The sequence below is a fragment of the Camelus ferus genome, chromosome 4 (genome assembly GCF_009834535.1).
Source record: "Camelus ferus isolate YT-003-E chromosome 4, BCGSAC_Cfer_1.0, whole genome shotgun sequence".
Taxonomy (NCBI): domain Eukaryota; kingdom Metazoa; phylum Chordata; class Mammalia; order Artiodactyla; family Camelidae; genus Camelus; species Camelus ferus.
Window position 1 is genome coordinate 57,246,079 of NC_045699.1, and position 21,781 is coordinate 57,267,859.

General features: G+C 47.1%; 1 protein-coding gene and 2 long non-coding RNA genes across 16 annotated transcripts in view; 2 read left to right on the forward strand and 1 right to left on the reverse strand.

Annotated features, from left to right (window-relative positions):
- The window catches only part of ZNF618 (zinc finger protein 618), a 165,201-nt gene that overhangs the window by 59,312 nt on the left and 84,108 nt on the right, over positions 1–21,781 (forward strand). The window lies entirely within an intron of this gene.
- Positions 360–9,246, reverse strand: LOC116663235. The gene is made up of 3 exons (XR_004319436.1): positions 9,237–9,246; positions 6,290–6,292; positions 360–1,212 (listed from the first exon to the last, which is right to left on the reverse strand). It is a non-coding gene; the product is annotated as an uncharacterized LOC116663235 (long non-coding RNA).
- Positions 3,680–11,040, forward strand: LOC116663236. Its single transcript, XR_004319437.1, has 3 exons — positions 3,680–3,692; positions 9,270–9,272; positions 10,786–11,040. It is a non-coding gene; the product is annotated as an uncharacterized LOC116663236 (long non-coding RNA).

Below are 21,781 nucleotides of genomic sequence, written 5' to 3' on the forward strand. Positions count from 1 at the left end.
TTTTTGTTGGATTGTCAAAGTTTTCTTTAGTCTCCATTTTTCCTTATTTCTATTTTTTCCTCTCTACCCCTGCTGCTTGAGCCTCCCCCCACCCTGCCCCCATTCTTACTCATTTAGAAGTCATAATCTTATTTCTCATTTCTTACTTCTGTGCAAATTTTTAACAAACATATTTAAACTTGGGCAAGAATAAATTAGTATCTCTAATTACCCTCAAAGATTCCCCGCCCACACACAAATATTTGACCTTTAGATGCACTTTCCTTATCCTCTCTCTATAATCTGTTCTTGGTTAATATGATACAGACTTTTATTTCCAGCTTAAAAAAAAATCTACATTGTGTCTTTAGAAATTACGTAAGAGCTGCCTTGAGTGTCACAGCTACATTTTTAGTCACTCTTTAGACTTAATTCTATTTTGTTGAGTTTCTTTCTCTTCCTTTCAAAGTTCTGTCTGATGTCTTCTTTCTTGGATTCATTTTCCTTAATGTTTTTCAGAAAAGGTGTTGGGATGGTACCAGAATCTTTGTATGTCTGAAGAGGTCATTATTTTTCCTGACACTTGAGTGATGGGTTGGTTTGCAATTGACTTCTTGGTTCCGAGTCCTCGCACTCTTGCCTTCTGCCCTTGATCTTGCAGATGAGAAGTCTGATGCTAGACTGAATCTTGTTTCTCTATAGGTTTCTTCCCTCTGTGGAAGCATTTGAGGATTCCTCTTTGTTCTTGGAGTTGGGAAATTTCATCAAGGTGTGTCTAAGTGTCTTGTTTCATTTCTCCCCCTCAGCATTTGGCTCTTTTGCTCTGAAAACTCCAGCCTTTATTTCTGGTTTGTCCTTCACTCTGGAGAGATGGGTCAAGTATTGGGTCTCCATGATAGACAGACAGTGAGGCACTGGCCATCAGATGACTTGGAATGCAAGAGCAGCTGGACAGCTGGTCAACCCTCTACAGACCCCCCCATTTCTCACCTGGAAAAGGCAGATAGAATAGCTGCTATCACTTAGGGTTGTTGGCAGATGAAATAGGACACAGCTAGGAAAACATTTGGGAGTGTCTGCATGGAGTAAGTCATCAATAATGGGAGCTGCTCTTTCTGTAATTCCCTGGAGGCATCAGAGGTTGAGGAAGGAGTGGGCTTTTGAGCTGGACTTGAAGAATGGACAAGATAGGATTTTCTCGGAGCCTCAGTCTGTCTACTCAAAATGATGGAGCTTGATAAGTTTGGAGGTAACAGTTACCTTTTTTTTTTCTTTTTGGTTTGATTGAAGATCATTTCTCACTTTGGAATCTTAAGTCTCTTCTTTCTCCTCTCTCCTCTCTCTCTTGCTTTGCTTTTCTTTTTTTTTCCCTATTGTACTTGGTTTTTCTGGTTCATGTTATCTAACTGAAGGCAGAATCCAGTGGTTCAAAAAGCCTTTAATTTGCTGAAGAGAAAGGACTGCAGACTTGCCTACCAGAGCCTGTTTTGATGGAGTAAATGAAAAGTTGAATATCCTTGAGCATGATCTGTATCTGATGGGCCCTCTGATGTCTCTTCTTTATAAACTCACCTGTGTGTCCCCTGGTCTTGCATACAGTAGGTGCTCAGCACATGCCTATGGAGCAGATGCTGCATCAGTGCTCCATTTTTCCTGCGTGGAGAAATGATTGCTTCTCACTTCACTGGGCAGGTGCCCTTTCATTTGCTGTTTTATGAAAGATTTTATTTGTGATTGAATCACAGACAGTTCTCTCAGGAAAACGAGAAGAACTGGTTTAGGACCATTGTGAAACTCCATTTTAATAGCAACAAGACAGGGCTCTGGCAACTTCAAAAAGGGCAATCAAGAAATTCTTGTTTGCTCAACAGAAAGAGCTATTTAGGGTGGTTACAGCAGTTCAGAGCCACTCCAAACTCCATATAATTTTCAACTTCTAATGATTTTTTTGGCCCCTAAGGTAACTGGTGAAAGTGTCATTTATTTATTTACCGGGGTGTTCTAGGTTGGTTTCGCCAAGTTGACGACTGTCCCAGGCGCATCTGGAAACATCACAGGAGAAATGCACCTGGGGAGGAGACAAGGCTAGAGGATGATCTTCAACGTGTTTTCTCCGCTCTTGGCATGGTACACAAAGCAAACATTTTGAGCATCTTTTCTACCTGGCACTGATGAGACAGGAGAGGGAAGCGGGACGGGAATGAATTATTGCAATAGATTGTGGTGAGTGCAGACTCTACACCCAGCTCAGGGAGGACACGGTTGGATCTGGGGCACTAGCTGTGGACAAAAGAGGGAAGGGCATTCTGAGCATTGGTTACAGCACGACAGAGGTTCCCAAGCAAGTGAGTGCAGTGAGAACGTAGATTGTGTCTGGGCAGGGTGTAGACTAACAGGCAGTGGGGCCAGGAGCCCCTGTGTTCCATCTGAGGGAAGCCATTGCCACTCAGCTACAGCCCGGTGTGGCCAGATCTTCTGATTTTTTTTTTTAAAAAAGAGAATCTTCTAACTCCAGAGTTTTATGTAAAATTTCCTCAATTTCAAATTATGGCAACTCATTGAAAAAAATTTAAATAAATTAAAACCCTAAAACGCTCATTCCAGGCCACAAGTTTGTGAAATCTGTTCAGGGGATGGAGAGAAGGAAGGATGAAGGGGGTACCTGGCCCCCTGACCTGTGTGCCATCCATTGTCAATGTCAGGGAAGAGAGCTTGGCCTTGAATTTGGAAATGGAGTCCAGGTGACTGGAGAAACTTGATCTTCTTCTGACCTTACTTTACTTTGACTCACAGAGTAGAAGTCAAAGTTTTAGGTTTTTAGGTTTTTTGCTTTTTAACTCTTTTCTTTTTCCCCCGGGCTAAATCTGGATGGGGAATGTGATGGTGATAGTTGGGGCTGGTTTGCCCCTTAGAACTAGCTTCCTCCTGCCTCCTGCTCCTGCCCTGCACAGTTCAGATCCCACATGGAATTTCTACCCTTCCCACTCTGCTTTTCTGATTTGTTGGATGATGGGGTGAGGGCCAGATATAAGTACACTCTGGGGCCTAAAGTAGCCACAGCAGCCATGCATCCTCATCCCCCCTGAAGTAGGAGAATAAATACTTTATTTAAAATTCTTTGTTCTTGAATACATAACAGAGATGTCCAATAGAAATATAATGCAGGCTACATATGTAACCTTCAAGTTTCTAGTAGCCACAACAAAGGGAAAAGAAACAGGTAAAATTCATGTTAGTAATCTATTTACCCCATTATCTCCAGAATGTTATCATTTCAACATGCCTTCAATATAAAAATTCTTATTAAGCTGTTAGACGTTTTTAACTTTTGTACAAAGTCTTTGAAATCGGTGTGTATTTTCCATGGATGGCTCATCTCACTTTGGATTCACCACATTTCAAATGCTTGGTCACATGTGGCCAGTGGCCATTGTATTGGACAGTGTGGATGTAACAGGTGCACATAAGATGGTGATACTCCAAAGACACAGAAGAGGATACAGGCCAGCTATGAACCAGTTATTTAAAAGGACACTGGATCACGCTTCTCCCCCGCTTGAGCCTTGGTCAGCTCTCCCTTCCCCTAAGGATGGAATTCCACCAGCTTTGTCCTCCTTCCAGCCCCATCTCTCACCCTGCCTCCTTCTGCCCCTTCGGGCTAGCCTTCTCTTCTTCCTCAACATGCCGCCAGCCTCTGAACCCCTACACACGCTGTCCTCATTGCCTGAATTATACCTCCTCCCTTTCCCTATGCCTAGCTTACGCCAAACCCTTTTTCAAGTTAAAAGTCAATTAAAATTTTTTTTTTTATTGAAGTATAGTTGGTTTACAATGTTGTGTTAATTTCTGGTGTACAGTATGGTGATTCAGTACGCACATATATATTCCTTTTCATACTCTTTTCCATTATAGGCTGTGAGAAGGTATTCGATATAGTTCCCCATGCTGTACAGGGGACCTTGTGGTTTATCTATTTTATATACAGTAAATGTCCATTTTTCAGGGAGGTCTTTCTTGATCCCCCAACTCCAGGCTAGGTTATGCTTCCCTGTTTGATGCTTTCATGGGAGAGAGAGGGGTCCCTTTCTTCTCAGCACCCAACGCAATCATAATTATCCAGTTATCACTGAGAGAATCTTTGAACTTGTCTCTACCCCATTAGGTCGTGTGCCCCAAGAATTCAAGGACCACAAGTGCTTTGTTTGTTTTTTTTAATGCACAGCAGCTCCTATAGTGGCTGCAGGTAATAAATGGTCAATAAATATGAGATGAATGATGCATGGCTGAGATTCAATCTTGTAGAGTAACCAGGACCCATGGACCCCTGGAGGGCACAGATCTCTAACAGTGAGGCCAGGGTCAGCCCCTGGGGCCAGTTGCTGGACCTCCTGTTTTCTCACCAACAGAACCAGCCACAATCCCTGTCCCTCTCTTGACTGGCTTTTGGTTGCCTGTAAATTATATTTTTGGTGGCTGTTAATAAAAATATAGGGCTGGGGGGAAAAAAAAGACTTCTCCTAATAGAATTTTATTAAATGGCACTAGTTTAAAAATGTCTCGTAAAAAGTTAATTAATTTGGGATTTGGGGATGAAAGGCGTGATATAAATGTCAGTTATTATTATTACAATTTCAGCCTCATGCTTATGGTCTTGATCCAGCCCCTGATCTGGAGTTTCTCCTACACCCGGGGACTGGCAGCTCTGCTGAAGTGCCAGAGGCAAATTTGAGCTTTGAGGGTCCATCAGGGACAGAGGGACTTGGCCAAGTTAGGCCATCCTGCCTTTTTATCTAGGATAACGCCAGGCCTTGAGAGCTAGCGCCACTGAGTCAGGGCCAAGAGTGGTTCAGAACAGGACAGTCTTGGTGTGCTAGGGAGGGAGCTCCTGGCCAGCCAGGAATGTCAAAGACACATGCCTTAGCCCCAGCCTGGTCACAGAATCTAGTCAGGCTCTCAGAGCTGAGAGATTAGAGCCCACTCTCATGTTACAGAAGGGGAAACTGAGTTTGAAGAGGGGTGGAGGCTTGCCTAGCCCAAGGTCATATAGCAGGTTAATTAAATTTATGGAGAAAAAGGCAGTGAAAGCAATTAGTGAAGTAGGGGAAACCTTCCAAAAAAAAAAATAATTCAGGCAGTTTATAGGTGACAAGTCTAGAAATTGTTTTCCAAGGAAACAGGGAGTCCTGGGACTTCGTGTGAGTTCACAGAGGCAGACAGCCCTTCACTCCTTCAAGACACCCCACCATCATTCCCTTGACTGCAGACACAGTACCTAGAGGGAAGGACTCCAGACCTGACCCGGTGTGTAATTACTTACGCGAGGTGGGGGGCAAGCTGGGATGTTAATCATTACAGCCCCTTCCTTACGTTTCTCTACTGATTATGGGCTAAGGAGTGAGGATCTGTGTGCTTCCGTTTTCTCCTCTCTGCAGCGAGGTATGAAAAAATAACCCCTTGCAAGGGTGTGATGGGGACTGGGTGGGTGGGAGAGTGTGCGCTCATGTGCTGTGTAAGTGGCATTGTGCGGGCCGGGGGTCTTGTGCTCCGAAAGGGAGACACAGGTGGGTGGTTGGCTATCCAGGGGGACCTTCTCAGATGCAGATGCTGTCCCCAAGACGGGGTTCCCGGCCAGGTGCTGCTGCTTTCCAATGATGGGCCCCACCCAGTTCCTCCCTGCAGCCCATGCATTCTGTTTTGCATGGCTCTGGCAAGGCCTGCCTCTTCTTGTTTGTGGTTGTCTAACCCTTGTTCTGTTTTGAGGATTAAATATCAACAGTGCCTCTCCTCTCCCCTTCCAAATGGAGCCCACTGTTCTCCTGTACCGGCCTTCACTCAAATCATGTGGGTAGAGTGTCTGGTTCAGAGCAGGAGCTTGGAGAAGGTTTGTGGATTGAAGGAAGGAAAAAAGCTCGTGCCCTTCTGACTCTCCTGCCAAAGAATCTGTCCTGGGGCCTTTTAGTGAATCCTTATCCACCGCTGGGTGGGGATCATCCAGGAAATCTGGGAATCAGAGCTGGATTTGAACCTGGGCTCATCCACTTGAACAAGATACTTCATCTCAGTAATTCTCCATTTCCTCATCTGGACAGCTGAGGTCTAGAATACCCACCCTGCAGCATTATTGTAAGGACTAAAGGAGGTGATGTGTGTGAAGTACTTCGTACACCGCCGTACACACAGGAACACTCAGGTGGGGCCAGAGACTACAGTACACTCACGGCATTGACGTGGTTTCCGTGGGGCACCGTCTTGGCCTTCATGGACAGCAAGTTCCCTGATGTGCCCATCAGGTCCAGACAGGGCTTGATACAGACTCTTTCGAGAACCTTCCAGTTCCCACGGCCACAGGCTTCCTCAGATTATTAAATGACTATTGAACAGAACCCAGCTGAGATGAGTTCTGGCCTGTGTAATAAAGCTGGGGGTTAGGCCCTTGGGAGACCCTGTTTGGGACCAGCCCTTCCACGTCTGCCTGGCTGCTCTCTGCAGTTGGAAACAGCCCACATGTGGAAGCTTCTGAGCAGGACCAAGGTCTCCCAGCCTTATACAAAGTGAGAACAGCCAATGATTGTCTCCACTAGAAAAATAAGTGCCACAGCTCTGTTTTTATGTTTTATTATAAAGAAAACTTTTATTCCCCACCCCTGCCCCTTTCCTCCCTCCATCCCCCAGAAAACCACAGCTACCTCAGACTTTTGAAGGCCTTCAAGCTGAAGGCCTGGAGCAATGTGGGGAGAAGGGTGATTCCCAGACACCCCCTTGGCCGCCATCTTGTTGCCCTTGACAAAGAACGTCTGGACGGCTGCTTGTCTTCTGTCAGTCGATGGCGGAGCCAGGCAGATTGCCTGGAAGATGCTGTTGGCCTCTCCAGGAACAGAGGGGCCTCCCCCGCCCCTCATCTTTATTGGATTTCAATGAGTCTTTCTGCTCTGGGTCATATATGCAGTGCAATCTCATAAGTGGTGCAGTGGAGTTTTTGCGCCCTCAAGCACGCTCCAGTGCCATTGTCAACCCTGAATGGAGAAAGTGCAGGAAGTCCAGCAGAACTCACTTCTCTCAGGCAGCCCTGAGGTTTGGAATATGACAGTTCCTGTCTTATAGGCACGCTAGGCAGGTGGTGGGGCAGGGAAGGGGGCAAGCAGAGACTGCCTTTCCCAACTGCATGGCACCCGAGTGGCAGTCTTTGCCTGCAGACCCAAATCCTCACACTTTTCTGTGGACTGTTTCAGGGCTTTAAAGAGAATTGCCGAGGCCCTTCGGACCTCACAGCTTTGCATTTGTCAGATGAGAGGACGGATCTGAGGAGGCATGTGGTCTTGGGAGTTGGAAGGTTCTAGAAGGAATCGACACCCCCTCCTCTGACCCTGAAGCTGAGATGTTTTCAGACCCAAGCTTACTGGATTAAAAGGACACATGTCATTTCATCAACTGGTGGTTGCCAGTTTAGTGCCCACTCTGTGTCAGGTGTTGTGCTGGGAGCCAGCTGTGCTGAGGTGAGCAGGTGGGAGTCCCTGGCATTGTGGCAGACTTCAGAAGGCAGTGCCCTCCTATGGACAAGAAGTGCGTGCAGCGTCAGATGTGTGTGGTGGTGTTCTCTCTGCACTTACTGGCTTGGTAGGGAAGCGTCCTGTTTTCCTGCCCTTTGGTGGGGGTTGGGGGGAGTGGTTTAAGATGGCCCATTTCCCCCTTCTCCCCAAGATGGGAAACTCGAGGACAGTGGGGCAGTGGACCTCTGCCTGTTTTTCTCAACCTTGCAGTGGCAGAGATCAGGCTTGGATGCAGGCTTCCCCATGCCCAGTCCAGATGTTGTGTTTGATGGGATGGAGAAGGGCCTGGAACTGAGCAAGGCCACTGCGGTGGCCAGGAGGTGCCTTGCTTTTGACTTCTGCACTGGACCTTCACTTTCCCACGTGGAGGCAGCTTCTGGTTACTGCAAATTGCTGACTGTGCTTGGAAAAAAAGTCATTAGAGGAGCATTTCCATTACCACCCAGATATGAGGGCTGGGTGTTCACAGTGAAGTCCTGTAGCTCAAGGAAGGGGTCTGGCTGGAAGGGTTCGCTGATGTGCAGAGAACCTTTCTCTCACTGTGCCTGCAGATCGCTTTCCTCTCTGTGGTCTGGAGACAGTCCCTCAAAGGCATTTAGTTCTTCTTCCTGGCTGATTCCTCTGCATCCCTACCATACAGTCTTCCAACTTGAATGCCTCTGTTGTAGGGGTGCTCATTCCCCTCACTTGTCCTCTTTCCCTGGAGGAAAAGTTCCTCTTCACCCTGAGCTCAGAGCTACCTCCCTCTGACTTCTGTCCCCAGGGCCACAGAGCCGTGGGCTCCCCCAGCACAGGACCACCCTCCCGGAGTGAAGGCAGTTCTCTGGTCCCACACAGCCCAGCTCTGGCAGCCGCCACCACGCTGGCTCCACCCGGGACAGTACTGCCCGCCAATGTGTAAGTGTGTCACTGCCAATAATAGTGCAAAGGCTCCAAATCCGAGGGCCTTTCTAGGATCGTTTCCTGATTAATTAGGTCAGCGTCTCCAAAATCAATTTCCAGGGAAGGCGCGCCGCCTGGTAGCGCCGTTCCCCGCCCAGCCGGGTGAGGGAGTTGGCGCGGGAGGCAATTCCCTGGCCTCTGGCGCAGTTCAGGCCTTGTCTCTACCTGGGCAGAAAGTCACATTACACATCTCTTCTGTGATTATCCTGACTTTTTATTTTATCTGCCCTCCCCCTCAAATCTTCCATTAAACCCCCGTAGATCTCGCTTCAAACAGGCAATTAGACTAACAACGTAATTATATCCCTCAATGCTAATTGTAACTGGTTTTAGGGAAAAACAAAGAGAAAGAGGCTTCAAAATCTCTGGAAACTGAAAGCAACTGTTGAAATTTCCAGGTATTTCTTGTCCCTGTATGTTTCTTTGAGAGCCCCGGTGGCTGGCAGGCTGGTGTCTGCGTCCACTAGCTCTGCGTTTGGCCCAGATCACCCTCAGGACAAACTTTGGCCTGTCTCCACTCTCCTGAGCACGTGCTCGTGGCATCCTGTTCCTGCCCTGTGCTTTCCTGTCCCTGTCTGCTGCCTCTGGCTCTCACTTCTCCGACTATCTCAACCTTTTTTATACTCTTAGAGCCACTGAGAAAGGGAAGGAGGAAACAGGCAAGGAGGTTGCAGGTTTGGGGGAAATGACATTCCTTCCTGCTCTTGCCAGCGCTCCATTGTCCCCAATAACCATGGGCCACTGTCTCTTGGGGAGACTGGGGAAGACTGGGAAGAGCTGGACCTGGTTCCAGGGATTGAGCTTGTCATGTGACAAGGATGCTGTGGAGAGACATCTCCTGCTGCCCTGCCCATTCTCAGCATTTTCTGGGTCTCCTCTCTGGACCAGGCCCTGTGCTCGGAGGTGAACAAGCGTTGGTCTCTGCCTGGGGGCCACCCACGGCCTGGGGAAGGAGGCAGGCAGGTAGGTAATTGAGCAGTGGAGCCATTGGAAAGAGTGTACACCAGAGGGGATCCAACCCAGCCTTGGGTGGCTGGGGGGAGAGAGAAGTGGAGTAAGGCAGGGTGGGGATGTCGAGGAGTTTCCTGGTGGAGGTGATGTCTGCGATGAGACTTGAGGGATGGGGAGCTGAGTTAGTCGGGCAGTGAGCTTGCGGAGCAGGTGCAGGAACCCTGGTGTGGTCGGAGTATTAGGTGTGAGAATTGCGGTGGTGGGAGCTGGGGAGGAATGTGGTTTTTGCCTTGGAAGGAAAACGGGGAGTCTGTGAAGGGTTTAAATGGGCATGGCAGGGTCATATTTGTATCTTATAAAGACCATGCAGGCTACAGGTGGAGGCTGTTGGATTGGAGGGCCTTGAGTGGAGGCTTAGAGGCTTTTGAAGAAAGCCTGGGTGATTTTTTTTTTGAGTGCTAACTGCCCAGGTATCTGATGGGGATGGACTGGGTATCATGTGCGACTTTGAGGTGGTCATTTAACTTCTCTGAGCCTCCCTTTCCTTGCCAGATTAAAGCAAGGATAGCATATTTACCTTTCCACGTTTGGGGCATGTATGGGAAATAAAGGCTGTAAAGGTCCTGGCTGGCTCTGTACTTGGCATTGAGTGGACATAGAAGCAGTACTTTTGAATAGGGAGCATGTACCAGGGTGGCCTGGGACACTTTCCAAAATGTACGTACCCCTCCTCCGTCAACTTGCATTTCCTGAGGATGGGAACTCGGGCAGTTACATGTTGTTGGACTCCTCTTGAGAACCCCAGCAGCACGTGATGGCTTTTCAGTTCTCAGGACTTTTCCTATCCCAGGAGCCGAGTCCCCAGCCTTGGCCTCTCGTGCCTCAGTACAGATTCCTGGTTCTGTGTCATTTTCCTTTTCTCAGAAACAGGGTCTCCCAGTTTGACAACTGAGTGTGCCGACACCGTTTCCCTTAGGGTGGCCATAACGCGTGGTGCCACTTCGGAGTCTGGAGTGGAGACTTTGTCGCCTTTCAGACATCGTTGAGCTTGGAGCCCCACTTTCTTCCAGTAAATGTTTTTAAACTTTCATGGCACCCAGTTTGGACCATGAAGTCTTAGGTGTTTGGCCCTGGGTTTGCCATCAGTTATGCGGATGGGGTGTTTTCATTAAAATTTCCATTAACTGTTTTTTTTTTTTTTTTCATTTTCTTAAGCCAGTGAGCAATTTATAGATTCATTAACTTTTTACTACACTTGTGAAGCCAGGAAGAGGGGAAAAAACGAAATGAAATATTTGGCCCGCAACATTTCGTGAAAAGATGGCAGCCCTTAAATATGGAGAATGAAAAAGATGGATGATTAGAGCTGGTCTGAACAAGTGTTAGCAAGGCACAGGCTGTGATCTTCCCGAAGAATCCGGAACTGGGCATCCTGGCAAGGAGTTATCACCCCTTTCGTCTCCTCCCCTCTCCTCAGAGCTGACCCGTCCTTTTGCTTGTAACCACTGATTGTTTTTTTCACCAGATGGCTGTCCTCTCTCTGATGACACACCTCCCCCGGGGAGCTCACCACTTCTGGGTAAACTATGTGGCTCTGAATGTATTTCCTTCTGTTGTGCAATCTGACTCCTTATAGCTTTCTCATTTCTTCATTTATGTGTGTGTGGGGTGGGGATGGGGCGGGGTATTAGGTATGGTACAGTGGTTGAGTGCGTGGGCTTTGGAGCCAGACAAACCTGGGTACAGATTTGCTTACTATCTGTGTGATTTTGAGCAAGTAACTGTACCTCTCTGAACCTCACTTTTCTTAATTGATAAAATCACAATAGTATTAGGAACTCTGGGAAGGACCAGAAAAGTGGTAACAGTAATCTTCACTATACACATAAGTAGTGAGGATAAAATGATGAGATGGTTTACTAAAGATGCCCGACTTCCATTCATAGTCCAGACTGTGCCATACGGTTGGACTGTTCATCTCCCAACATTCTCACTGGCAAGTCACTTTGCCTCTGTTTTCCCAGTTGTAAAGTGGATGAATAATCCCTAGTTAATGATGATGTTGGGTGATTTCACACACATTGAATGAGCCTTTTAGAGTCGCTGGCACATTATAGTATCTCAATACACGCTAGCAGTTATATAGTTTTTGTGGCTGCAATTACATACGATGTAAAAACCTCACTCTCAGGGTCTACTGTATTAAAAAGACAATAGACTTACAGATTACCTCCCCCACACACTCCTAGAGAAAGTCTCAGTGCTTCAAGGTACTCTCCAGATCATCTTGCTCAGCTCCCAGGTAGAGCTTGAATGCCCTGAGTGCTTCCCAGTGGATGGGTGTGTACCTGGGCCCAGCAGCCAGCATGTCTGCTCAAATGGCCACATCCTCAGAGGACAGAGTGTAGATGCAGGTCTTCGTAGAATCACAGGCCTTCAGTCTGGGGAAGGGTAGCATCTTAGGAAATCTCCTTGTCCAGATATCTGCCTTTATAGATGTGCAGCATAGATCTTTTAAAGTATAGTGAGTTCTTCCTTAGACGTATTAATGATGGAAAGTTAAGCAGGAAGGAGGGGGAAAAATCATCTATTTTTAACCCATTCACGGCAAGGGCTTTTTGGCATTTTATATATATACATACAGTGTTTATATAATGCCATATGTATATGGTTTTGATTCTGTTCTGGTCATTTCACTTTAGTACATAGTGTTTTTCATGTAGCTTTCCACCATTCACGAGCATCCATTTTAATAGCTTTGTAAGTAGATGTTTATTTACATCGTTGTGTGTTATAAATAGTGCCGTGGACATCTTTGTGCACAAATCCTTTTCTTTCTTTTGTACAGTATTGGTAGAATTTGTTCCCCAATGTGGTCAAAGTATGTGGGATTTGGTAAGTTGGTTGTGACAGTGTGCCAAGTTAAAATTAGAGAAAGGCAGCAGTGGATGTGACAGCTGAGGGCACACAGCTGCTTTAGAGATTCTTTAGAAGAACCCCACTTAGGACAGTTTATCTGTCAGGATGCTGCCTTCTCATCCTTGGTCATAGTTGGGGTTGGTAGCTGATGACTTGTTTTATTTGCCCAAAGAGCTTGGGCCAAGCCATGACCTAACTGGTGGCTAGAATATTGGTTTTTACATGCCTGGCTTAGAACATATATTCAGTGCCCATGATTACAGAGTTCCATACTGGGCCTAGCAAAGGGCTAGGCCTGATAATGCTAACACTGGGAAAGGGGTTTGCAGATTGCGTTAAAATACACGTGACCTCACACATTTTACTTTCATTCTGGGCCTTTATTTTCCCTCTGTGCCTTCTGACTTGAGAGACTGTGCATTGATGAGAAAGTACTGTATTTTGTGTACTGAAAGTGTTCCCTAATGAAGTCAATCAGGAAAGAGGATTCAGGCCTAATTTTGAATAAAGTGTTGGTGGTTGCTTTGTACAGGGGAGGTCAGTGCTTTGGGTAGACTTCTGAGAATCATATAGTGCCTTCAAACACCTCCTCTTAACTGTAAAGTCATTTGACTTTCTTTTCTATAGTTCTCCAGTTTTAATGAAATGTAGACATTTTCCATATTCTACTGCTTTGGCTATCAAGTTTGCTGACTTTAGATGTTGTACTGGGTTAACTTTTTGAAATGATTTTAGCAGCGATGGAGAAATAATAATGACAGTAAAAATGAAGACAATGGTAGCCATTACTTACACAGCACTTAGTCTGTGCTGGGAACGTTTCTAAGCACCTTATGTTTATTAACTTATCACTTAATGATTTCATCAAATGAGTTCATTTCATGGAAGAGAGGCAAGACATGGGATCTTGGACAAGGAGACTGGAGCCAGGAGACAGAAGGAGCTCAGCATTTGTCTTGGAAGAAGACTTGGGTTTGAATCTCGGCCCTGCCAGTAACTAGTGACTTTGGGCAAAGTCACTTAACCTCCACTCACTCCTTTCTGAAATGGAAATCATGACTCTTAAAACCTTGTAAAGAATTAAATGAAATAATTGATGTAAAAATCCCATCCACCACTACACAAATACGGAGCATTGCTAGAAAATGTTATTCCTCACTCCAGACTCAGGATTCTGGGAACCTGGGTCATTTTCCCCTTTCAGGATACTGTGTAGACACTTTCTATGCATTGGGCTGTGTGGTAGGCACTGGGGAATCCGGAGGCATGGCCCCTGCCTGGGGAAGATGTATGGTCCAGCTGGGAAGACGGGTCATAAAAAGATGACTGAGTGTACAGCCGGTTGATCAATACCATTTGAATGGCGCAGGCAATAAGTGCTTTAAGAAAACAGAGGAGGGAGATCGGCCCTGTGGCTTGAGGGAAGTGGGAATGGAGCTTTCAATGAAGGGGAAGGGCCCTTTCTTCCTTTGTAGATCATAGTTTGAAACTAAGCCTTTAGCAGCAGCCAGGGACACAGAGGTTCACAGGATTGAGTCTGCGCCCTGTGGGATAGGAACATTCTTGTCTTTTATGGTACAGTTCAAACCCCCCACCATAGAGTTCTAGTGTGGATCTGGAATGGCCTTGAAGGTGGAAAGTTCTGGGGCCCTAGGATTGTTTCCCCCTCAGCCTGCCCAGCTGGCACTAGACTTGGGTACCTCAGAGCCTCCACTCCTGATCCCCATGAACATAGTGTTCTGGATCTGGTCAGGGGATGCTTTTAGAATATCCACTGGGTGCTTGGGTCTTCTGAGTGATAGGGTGGGGCCAACTAGCCTTTCACGTTGTAAGGTTTTTATCAGTAAACTCTCAGGAAAGGCTGGGAGCAAAAATACGGTAGAAGGCCATTCAAGCATCCCACGTGGTGGGGCACTGGGACTGATGGCCAGGCTTCCATTTCTCAGACTTTTAGGGTCCTTTCAGCTCTGAGCTGTGACTGTTGGCTATTACAGAAGACAGTGCAGTTCAAGGGAAGACAGTCCTTGCCTTGAGGAAGTTGCAAGTCTAAACAGGGGAATGGGACCCAGGTGGACCTCTTGGTGAGCTGTGCAGGACACTGTCATCAAGTGGTTTCAGCCCTCCGGTTTTCTGATCTGAATTGATCAGCTATTGATTGGACCTCAGCTCCATCTCTTTCTTTCCCCTGAGTGCTCTGAATTGCAAGGAACTACACTTCCCAGATGCCCTTGCCCTCTGGCCTTGGAATGGTTTAGCCAGAAGGCTGCACAGCAGGGACACTGGAAGGTGGAAAGAAGGGAAAAGCTCAGGATATATCTCTTCATTCATCTCTGCGTCTCCTGCTGTTTTCTTTGTAGCTCCAGCCCCTCCCTCTCTGAACCACTCCCACTGGGCAGCTCTTGCTTAATTGCCTCAACTCTGTTCCTTTCTCTCTCCAGCAACAGCTCCTTGCATGCTAATCCTTGGTTGCCTTTCTGCCCTCTGTATGACTTCTCAGCCCTTTCATCGCCCGAGTACTCAAATCCCTGTGTTAAATTGCCTCCATTTTAAAGACCTAGAGTGGCTTCTCTTTTTTCTGGCCCAGACCCTGAAGGATGCAACACCCAAATCAGGTCCTGTAGAGCCTTCAGCTCTTCCCACCATGAATAATCCATGGAAGCCATTGTGAGATAATGGCTGCTCTAATGAGATCAGGGTACCAACCCGCCCCCCCCCCCCCCGCAAAGAAAACAGAACTGTAGCATAATTTCAAAATAGTCTGGCTGTCTAGATTTCTCAACAGGCATCCATTGGGATGTGTAGAATTACAATCTTTCTTTTCTTCATGGGCCTCTCATTTTGTAGGAAAGTGGGTGACTCTTTCCTTTCCAACTGTGAGAAGAACTATTTTGATTTTTTCAAAAAAAAATTATGCAGTCGTTCTCCCCCTCCCCCTCTTTGCCTGGGCTGTTGATCTTGTGATATATTTATAGAGATTGTGGCTGGCTGACCAGGAGTTATTTTGCAATAGGAATTTGTAAGATTTCTGCTTTGAGTATGTGTTCCAGACTTTTCTTCCTTTAAAAAGAAAAAAAAAGTTTCTTGGAGCATCTACTTTGCCCTGCTGTAATTATTTCTCTTCCACAACCCAAGTAAGCCCTGTGTTTTATGCAGATTTTTTTTCTGTGTGTTTCTTTTGTCTCTGGTCTCCTCTCTTCTTTGGTGTCTCTTTTTACTCCAGATTCTAAAAGGCCATGCACGGCTCCTTCTTCATGTAGGAATGTTTTTGCAAATGAGAATGTGGTGACTGGAAAAAGAGGTGCTTAGGGGGTCAGGAGACCTCAGTTTCTCTATCTGTAAAAGGAGAGTGTCCGGCTAGAGGGGGAAAGCTTGCAACTATCCCTAGCTTTACCATGCCCACTGCAGACATCAATAATCAATCACAGCACTCTTCCTACCTGACCTCTCGTGCAACCCCAGGATCCTTCTGAACACATTGCCCCAGGCAGCCATAACTAATTGATTAGAATTGGCACTGAAAATAGCCTGTCTGCCATTCTTTGGCTAGATGATTCTCTAGACCCCACTCAACCACAGTGGTTCTCTAAGTACTGGCAGTACAATTCCTTCATTCTTTTAAATCAGTCAACTGACCTTTATTATACTCTTCTGTATACAGCACAGCACTGGGTGCTGTGGAGCACAGAGATGCTCTAAAAAGGTCACCACCCTCCCGGAACTTGCAGTTTGCTGGGGAGCAAGGCTGCAGAGAGTGGTGATGTTCCCAGGTATGCTCAGGCGTGCCCTTGGTGCTGTTGGAGGTTGTCCCTGTGGTCAGGGTGGACTTCCTGGAGCAGGGCCTGGGGTCTAGCCGGTCAGAGTGGAATACAGTCTGGTCAGTGCGACAGGATGGGGAAAAACAAACAACAGAATCAGCAAGTTTCAGAACTGGGAAGGTCCTCAAAGCTTGTCTGGTCAGAACTCTCCAGTTTATAGCTAGGGAAACTGAGGTTCAGAGGAAGAAAGGGACTTGTCTGAATTTTAATAAATGACAATTATACACCTAAAGTTTAATAAATGATAAATCATTTTAATAAATGACATTTATTTCTGTAGCTAATACTTACATAGCACTGCTATGTGCCAGGCATTATTTTGAGAGCTTTATGTATATTAACTGATTCAGTCCTAAGTAACCTTGTGATGTGAGTTCTAGTATCTTCTCAATTTGACAGATGAGGAAACTGAGGCTCAGAGGGCTGAGTGATTTACCCAGGGTCGCATGGCTTGTCAGGGGTGGAGACAGGATTTCAAACCAGGAACTCCTGAGCCTAGTAAATCCTACTGGAGTTATCAGAATATGTTGTTCTTGTTTTTCTTTGTTTTTGTTAATTTTTTTTTACTGTATTAATTTTACTTGCTACCATCTTTGGAACCATGATGACATCACCCAGATCTGTGCTCATCAGTACTGTCAGCACCAGCTGAGAATGTTACAGACTTTATACCTTTTTATCTGCCCAGCAGCTGAGTTTTTTGGGGATTTTACGTACAAGGAAACTGAGGCCACGAGAGGGGCCGTGACTTGAGGCAGGTCACACAGAGCTACATAGTGGTGCAGACAGAATTCGAAGTCAGGTCTGCCTGACTCCGTATGTCAGAGTTGGAAAGTTCCTGCGAGGCCATCAGTTCAGCAGCCTCATTGGACAGGTGGGCAGATGGAGGGCCAGAGATGGCCTCTGCCCGTGGTCCCAGGGCTCCCCTGGCTCGGGGGCTGCTGCCCCTCCCTGGGGGCTGTCCCGGCATGCCCACATCACTTGGGCCGCGTTAGAGGAGGCTCACGCTCTTTACTTGAGTCCCTTTGAAGAGGTTTGAGATACCCTTACTTACTGCCTGGCTTAAAAATACCTAAGGGGTTGACTTTTAAAAACTGTCCCCTGATTCTGCAATTCTGGGTTCACCACTTTGAAGCTTGCAACCCTCTCTGTATTTATAACACGTTTTTTTTTCCCATGAAGCAAAAACGTTTTTTTTTTCTTACCCACCCCCCAACTTCCTGCTGATCTGAAGCGAATATTTATCACATATTTAATGAGTAATCTGAGTCTTGGCTTGGTGAGGCTGTACCAGGACATGGTTTATGGCTGATCTGGTTTTAACTCGCTCTAGGCAGTTTTCCCTAGAGTTTTCTGTAAAATCATAAACCTGGAGAGAGAATTTTTGTGGAATCTAGTCACATGACTTGCTCTTTTGTAAATTGAGAGATTAACTGTGTGACTGTAAAGAACTGAGATGCATTTCTTTTTTCAAAAGAAAACAAACAGAGCAGCATTTATGCACCCAGAGGAGCGTGTCCTCTCTTAAAGACTGGGAAAGTCATTCCCCAAGGTCAGCCGCCTGAGCCTTGGAGCGGCATGGCAGAGGGTTTGAGAACATGGACTTGAAATCAGAGCACTGTGTTGGATGCCAGGCTGAGCCTCTTCCCAGCTGTCCCAGCACCCTGCGAGCTCTGGGTCCTCGTCTGGACAGCAGGGCTGGGGATGGTCTCTACTGCTTATGGTGGACAAGGAGTTTAAATGAGATGATTCCCCCGATGCCCACACCCAGCGTTGGCATACAGGAGGTGCTCAGTAGATGCTGGTGGTATCCCCATTTGAGGCCCTTTGTGCTGGACTAATAATGCAAGCTGACTTACTATGTGGATGTAAAGGTCCTGCTCTAAGCATGTGACTGATTAGCTTACTTCGTCCTCACAACAGGCTGTGAGATGGTCATTAGCATCATTCCCATTTTGCAGAAGAAGGAACTGAGGCACTAAGGGGTCAAATCACGTGCCCAGCGTCCAGCTAGCAAGCGGCAGGGCTTGTGCTCCACCTGCCTCCCCGTGACTACCACCCCTGCTGCTGGGTTCCTTCTTGGTTTAGCCTTAGAGCCTGAAGGCCTTCTGACCTCTGGTCCTGGGTAGGGAAACCAGGGCTCGCCTTGCCTTAGCTCAGGCCTCAGCTGACCCTCCCTGGATGCTGGTATCAGCTCTTTTGCAGACAGTTCTGACCATGCTTCTCCCCTGCCAAAACTTTTTATATTGGTTGAAGAGTAGAAGGGAGCTCTCTGCAGTTTCTCTGCAACCCTCTTATAAATGTAAAATTATTTTAATATAAAAAGTTAAAAAAAAATAGAGGAGTGGGTATAGCTCAGTGGTAGAACGCCTGCTTTAGCATGCACAAGGTCCTGGGTTCAATCAATCCCCAGTACCTCCATTACAAAGAAACACAAAAAACAACACTCAAAAACAAAACAAAACAAAAGAACCAATAACCTTACTGGGCATGACCCCAGCAACAACCTGACACTTTTTGATACAACCTTAGTGATCCAGCCCAGCTGGGCAAATAGAATTTACACTGATTAAGCAACAGGAACTAACCTAGACCTTTAGACCCATGTATGGACTGTGGGCTTCAATTGTGGTGGCATCCGGCGCCCTGGGATGAGAACGAGGCTTGTGGCCTGGGTGGTGAGTCCCACATGGCAGCCCACGGGAGGCTACCGCTCTTCCTCTCTGAGGCCAGGGCTCCCCCTTCTAAGGTCCGTTGCTCAGGCTCTAGGTGTGCAAGCAGATTCATCTTTTACTTCTGTCCCTCCCAGGAGCCAAGCTCTGTGCACAGAAGAGACTCGGCCCTCTGCATACAGTCCAAGGCTGGCAGTTCTTCAGCAGCCGCAGTGGTGTATTTATTTTTAAACCCATCATTTATTGAGTAACTACTGCATGCCAGCTCCACCCGGGTTGCCTTCTGCACACTAGCTTAGGTCATCTGGGTCTTTCCCAACAGCTCTTGGTCCTGGAGCTTCCTCTCCTCCACCGCCATCCCCACACCATCATCATCTCTTCCCTGGGAGGTGATCATGGCCTCTATATTGGGCTCCCTGCCTCCACGCTGCAGACAGCATTTGCTTTCAGAGGTGCACCTGCCTTCCGGGTGGCCTGTGAGCCTTGGAGTAAAGCCGAAACTCCTTAGCCTGGTTTACAGGTGCTCAATTACCAGCTGTTGATGGCGACAACAGAGACAGTGATGACGATGATGGTGATGATGTCAGTGTGAGGGTCCTGCTCCAGCCTGCATGGCTGCCCACCAGAGATGAGTACAAGGAGAAGAATCTGCCCGTACTTGGAAGCTCATGAAACAGACCATATGCTGGTTCCATTCCTAGGAAGCCTGCATGTATTGCTTGACATGTGTCCTCAGATAGCAAGGGCTTGAGGAGGGGCAGAGGGCATCGTACCCAAAAGGAATAGACATTGGTCATTTCCCATGGGTTTCTGTTGTAATTGGAAACATGGCCAGTCAGTGAGGTGTCTCCCCTCAGCCTCTGGGCTCTGGCCTGGGATCTGGTCACGAGTTCCTTGTGTGAGCCTGACCATGTCAGTGGGCTGGTCCCTTCCTCCAGAAGTGGAGGCCCCCAGAGAAAGCTGCAGCCCTGCAGGGTTCAGGGACCCAGGCGTCCAGCTGGGCAAGATGGCACCCTTCTCCTCGCTCCCTGGCACCCAGTTGTGTTAACTTCATTTGTGTTAGATTTTACATCCCCACCGTTGAATGAGAGGGCATCTGTGTGCCCTGTTCCAGCATCCCTCCCTCAGGAAAGCCCTTCCCCACCCTGTAGTCTCTTTGGATCCTGTTGTCAAAGATATTCATGGAACCCACTCCTTTCTCTTCAGAGCACATCTCTCATTGGTAATTATAAATTGATAGTGTGAAGTAAGTAATCACTGTCCGTCTCCCCCACTGTTCTTAATGCTGTTATGTCCCCAGTAACTACCCTGGTGCCCAGCACATAGTAGGCACTTACTGGCTAGTATTTGGGTGAATGAATAAGGAACCATGTCTGATTCATCTTAGCAGACCCCCAAGGCTTTGATCATAATCACCCATTTATAGCCTGAACTCTATAAATTTCTATCAAAAAATGGTACCAACCCCCTGTGTTCCAGTTCTTTTTAACCCAGTGTTTTCTGGCCGCCTCCACTTCATTCCTCAAGCTTGGAGCCCTGAACACTCATTCAGGCTTTGAGTAACCATGTTCAGTTGGAGAAATAAATACAAAATTAAAGCCAAGTACCACATGCTAGAAACATATCATTGAATGTGATCAAAGAAGGAAGGGCTAATTAGGGAATTTATGATATATTTAATTCCCTGGGAATGGAATCCTCTTTGAACTTGCAAAGCATTTGTTCGGTGTTAGTGTAGTCACTGTCACTGAGTGTTTTTCAGGAACACCTGCTAAGTAAAAGTGGGGACCACCTGTGCTTGCATTGGGGTCCTGTGATTAGATAGGGAAAGAGTTCATCTGCATTGTTTGGGGCCAAGTTTGATTCATTGGTTCTAGAGATGAAGGACCAAGTATGTGGAGGAAATGGCCATGGACTTAGGGTGAGAAGACAGTCTGAACCCTGGCCAAGCCATTGGCCAGCTGTGTGACCTTGGGCAAATCACTTGGCCTCTCTGGGTGCTTGGGTAATTCTTGGTCAAAGGGGGATAAACTGCAGTGTCTTCTTCATGGGCTTATTTGGAAAATTCAGTGCAGTGTAACAGTCTATAAAGTGCTGCACTGATGACTGATATTCTCAGAGAGACGCAATTCCATTCTTCTTGGTGCTGAGACCCAAGATTTTTGGATTCTTCCAATGCTTCGTTTTTCTCATACCCCACATCCAATTCATCAGCAAATCCTGTTGATTCTACCCTCCATTATATTCAGAACCAGTGCTTCCTCACTTCCCTCGCTGCCACTCCCCTGGTCCCAGCCGCCTTCATCTTTTACCTGGGCTGTTACAGTAACCTCCTCACCACCCTCCTGCCCGCCTCCACCCTTGCCCCGTCGTCTATTCTCAAACACAGCAGCCAGAATGGTCTTTGAAAAGAAATCAGATTATGTCACTCTGCCAAAACCTTCCAGTGGCTCCCCAGAGTAAACGCCAAGGCGCTTCAGTGGCCTACGAGGCTCTGCACGACCGCCCTCCTCTTGTCCTCACTCTCTCTGCCCCAGACACACTGGCATCCTTGCTGTGGTTGAGCACACCGGCCACACTCCTGCCCGTGGGTCTGCCCACTGGCCATTCCCTTCTCCCCATCCCCCTACCTTCCGTTGTCTGCCCAATGATACCTACTCTGAACACCTTTTTCAAAATTGCAACCCATGGCTCCTCCCTTGGTCCAGCATTCTGATCACCTCCAACCTTTCTGTGTTTTTTCCCCCCACAGAACTGATGAGTTTCTGGTATACTATATATCTTACTAATTGATTTCCCTTAATACTACCGTCTGCCCTCCACTTGAGTATAATTGCCCTGAGGACAAGGATGTGTCCCAGCTGCCTAGAACAATGTCTGGTGCATTGAGGAGCTCGGTAAATACTTGTTGGATGAGCAGATGACTTTCTCCTGACTTGTGCTTCAGTGGGACAGA